Source organism: Bidens hawaiensis, unplaced genomic scaffold (assembly GCF_021521415.1).
Source record: "Bidens hawaiensis isolate Kalapana, Puna unplaced genomic scaffold, B.hawaiensis_p1.1 tig00006538_1, whole genome shotgun sequence".
Classification (NCBI taxonomy): Eukaryota; Viridiplantae; Streptophyta; class Magnoliopsida; order Asterales; family Asteraceae; genus Bidens; species Bidens hawaiensis.
In genome coordinates this window covers 446,333-451,075 of record NW_027491440.1, presented here as the reverse complement: position 1 = coordinate 451,075, position 4,743 = coordinate 446,333, and positions in this window count along the sequence as shown.

Sequence of the window (4,743 nt, the reverse complement as noted above, 5' to 3'; positions counted from 1 at the left end):
ATTGATGCTTCAGAGATTTCAATATCTTGATTTAGGACAGAGGCTTCAATTTTCTTCCCATTGATGTCATCAACATAAGTAGCAGAACTCTAGAAATCTGTGATGTGATTTCTGTATATTGTTGGGCTCTCTATTAATGCTACTCGTAAGTTGGAGTTGTTGAGAAAATTTATGATTAATTCCAACTCCCGGTTGTCATCATTTACTTCTAACAGAGCGCACATATTGTGCCTAGATTCGAACTTCATCGCCATCAGATCTGCAAAACAAGAAAGTAATCAGTACTCGCAAATGCACAATTGATAGCGGTGAGTGGTTAAAGAAGATTGGCGTCTTCATTAACCTGTTCGGTAGTAGTTTGTGAACCTGCACAAAACAAATAAGTCATCAATAAACAGTCAATAGAAAACCCTATTTTCGAAACTTGGGGATGTGATGACGATAATCGATATCTTACTAAGGTCGAAACAGAGCTAATGGATATGTTCGAAGAAGTAAGGAGCACAAATAGAAAGTCTGAGTGAGAAGGGGGGGGGGGTTGCACGAGCAAGAGGGTATTCGGATTAGGTTAAAAGAGGAAGATGAAATGGACGAAAAAATTTCTAAGTTCCCCTTTTATACCTAACTTTTGGTTAGTACTGTCCTGATTTGTCGTCTAGTGTACTACAGTTGTCATTTAATTCAAAGTAAATATACCTTCCTTGCTCGAGCATACAGCCAAATAAACAACTGTCTCCCACTACACTCGAAGACTTTTCACAAGTTGTGCTCGACATACTTAAATGTTCATTTAAGTTATCAAGCATGAGTATAGTCGAGCAAACTATCTCGAGTATACTGGTCTTCGAGCAACTTAAATGTTAATTAAAATGATCCATCACTCATGCTCGAGTATTGGGTCATACTCTAGTGTTCAAATTAAATCTAATTCAGGATGGCGTGCTCATGATATGTAGCAAGCTCGAAGGTACTTACAAGCAAAATTTAGTCAATCATGCATACTCGAAACACTCTCCATGCATTCAAGCTCAACTCTACTATAATATACTTAACAGATAATCCTGTGAACACCTATGCTCGTAGAGTATATGCATGCTCGACAACACTTAAGAGAACTTTATCATGTCAGAACATTTGCTAGTGTATAAACATGCTCGAAAACACTTAGGTGATTTATCATGACAAAAATATGTGCTCATAATGCAACTTCTTATTTCAACAAACGATTCTGTGCTCGAAGTGCAAGAATTATGCTCGAAAGACTTAATGTAATTACATATCACATCATTGTTCTCGATGAGTCAAAAAGAAAGTGTTAAGCATAGTATCATGCTCGAAAACAGTTTAGCTATTTCAGAACTTAGATTTGAAACAAACAAGCATCTGTCCAACACTTTAAACACGCACACACAAAAACTTTTCTTAAATCATTAAGATTTATCATGAAAGATGTTTTTTGGACTCAAGCTTAAGTTTAAGGTGGATAAGAGATCAAAACTCAGTTGATAGGTCACTTCAAAGCAGTTTTATAGAAAGATCTCAACATGGGATCATATTGTTCAATTACTTTCACAACACTTCATGGTCGACCTTATTATGGTCTAGGTCAGGTTGTCATTAGGTATTAGCACTTAGCATGATTGTCATAGCTTTATGTGATATACTTAAGGTTCATTTAATGCTTAAGGATGGAATGGTCAACACGTTGGACTTCAGGTTGTCCCTAATCTCTTCTCAAGGCTTATTTAGCTTTCTCCAAGTCACCCCAATTTGACTCCAACCCCCTGATGCCTTGGTCAAAATGATTTTAGAGTTTGAGAAGATTTATATAAAATATCAGACTTTATGGTTGAACGTTGGACTTACATGCCATCCGGACTTACATGCCTTACATTCAGGGTGTTTAGGACTTATTTGTATGCCCAACCCCCGTAGTTCCTTTGGATCCCCTTTAAGTCTGAGTTTATTTAAAATATATTATATACTTGACACCCTTTTTTTAATCAGCTGGTATGTATAGTTATCCTTTTATTTCTGCTCAGATAAGAAAATAAATCCTTTTGGGTGACCAAAACACCAACAGGCTCGTGTATGACTGGATAATTACCTTTCTACCTATCATTCGGAAAGATGTGTTAGGGAACATACCTTAATCTTCAAATGTATCACCAAATCTGGCTTAGCATGATCATTATAGTTGTATCACATAGGCAATTACAATCATGAGAAGATACCATACAAATTGTCAATCACTAAACAGAGACCTTTTAAGCCTATAATCAATGTGTTAGGAGATTAAACAATGTACTATCATTTCCCATAAGGTTGGATACTATCTCTATATAGAAAACATTTTAAGCTTCTTCAAAGCTTGTAACTGAATAATATTATCATTTCTCTTATGAGTTCACCAAAAACTGTTTGCTTAGTCAAAAATCATTTATGTTTTCAAAATTCACTTTCTTTGAACAATCCATGTTGCACTTGATTTTGAAAGACATTTTGTCATTTAAGCACATATGACTTACGAACAACATTGAAGATTCACACAATTAGCAAACTCACAGTCTTGAGTAAACTTTCACTCGAGCACACAAGAATCCTATCGAGCAAACTTGAAATCTATCATTTCAAAGCATGTGCTCGAAGGTCTTCATGAAAATTCAAGACTTAATCATTATGCTCGAGCAATAGACATGTTTTCAAAATACTTAGAAAGTTTCCAGTACATATGTCCATGCTCGAACAGCAGAAATGTGTCTCTTGTGCTCGAAATACTTGAGAGGAGTTCTCAAGTAAACTTGTTTGTGCTCGAGAAGTCACAAACACAGTATCAAGCACAGTCCATGCTCGAAGTACTTAACATCAAAGAGAATATATCGAGTATGCATATATTTAAGTACAAGATGCATGAACATCAAATACATGTTATATTTCACACATAATTTTCCAAGCATGATTCAGTCAATCAAAATTGTCAGTCAAGCAAACATCACCAAATCATGCAATCATTAACAGTGTGCATCAAATATATAGTCAGTAAGCATTTCACATAAGCACACATCATCAATAAGATTTAATCAGCATTTATCATACCTAGGCATTTTAACAGAAAATGAAACTTGGTTTTATCTAAAGGTTTGGTGAACAGGTCAGCCAAGTTATCAGATGTATCTACCCTTTTCATTTCTATTAAGCCTTTTCACTACAATCCCTAATAAAGTGATGTCTAATTTCAATGTGCTTAGTCTTAGAGTGATGAATAGGATTCTTAACAATAAACATGGAAGCAGTATTATCAATCAAAATAGGTGTGAGTAAGAAATTCAGATCATAATCCAGCAATTGATTTTGGATCCATAGAACCTATGCACAGCAAGCAGATGCAGCAATGTACTCAGCTTCATCAGTTGAGATGGACACTACGGTTTGCTTCTTGCATTGCCAAGACACTAGCCTGTTTCCAAGAAACTGGCATCCTCCTAAAGTTGACCTCCTACTCATGTTGCAACCATCATAGTCACTGTCTGTCTAGGCCATCAAGTCAAAAGAGGGGTTCTTTGGGTACCAAATTCCTAAGTCTGGTTTTCCTTTAAGATATCTAAAAATCCTCTTCACTGCCAACATGTGGGAGACTTTGGGATTAGCTTGAAATATTGCACAGACACATACAACAAATATAATATCTGGCCTAGATGCTGTTAGATACATCAATGATCCTATCTTGGCCCTATACTCATGCTGGTCCACTGGCTCCCCCTTTTCATCCTGTACCATCTTCTCATGTGGGTCCATTGGTGTAGATACTGTCTTGTAATCCTGGCACCTGAATTTCTTGAGCATTTCTTGAACATACTTTGATTGATTTAAGAAAATAACATCTGCCTTCTTCTGGACTTGTAGTCCGAGGAAGAAGTTCATTTCTCCCATAGAAATCATTTTGTATTTTGACTTCATCACTTGTTCAAAATCTTTACACATTTGTTCATTTGTTGAACCAAATATGATGTCATCAACATACACTTGTATTGGCAGTAGATCTTTCTTCCATTTCTTATAAAATAAAGTCTTGTCAATTGCTCTATGACAGAAGCCATTATCCAATAGGTGATTTGAAAGCTCATCATACCAAGCTCTAGGAGCTTGATGCAATCCATATAATGCTCTACTTAGCTTGTACACCTTGTTTAGATGGATTGGGTCTTCAAATCCAGGTGGTTGAGTTACATACACTTCTTCATCAATCTTCCTATTCAGAAATGCAGACTTGACATCCAATTCATAGACTTTGATGTTCATGGATGCCACATATGCTAGGAAGATTCTGATGGCTTCTAGTCTTGCAACAGGGGCTAAGGATTCTTCAAAGTCTACTTCTTCTTGTAAGCACCCTAGAGCCACCAGCCTTGCTTTGTTCTTGATGACTAACCCTCTTTCATCCTTCTTGTTCCTAAAGACCCACTTGGTGCCAATTGCATTTTTCCTCAGGGTTTGTCAACCAAATCCCAAACATGTAAGTCTCTAAACCGAGCCAACTCCTCTTGCATTGCTTCTACCTAGCCGTTGTCCTTTAAAGCTTGGTTGATGCTCTTTGGTTCTACTTGGGATAGAAAACAGGCGTAGAGGCATATGTTTGCCTTTTCAGAAGAACTTCTTGTCACCCTGTCATGCAGGTCACCAATAATGTTCTAAGCAAGATGATTTCTTTCAGTAGAGGTTGTCTGAACAATCTGATGTGCTGTT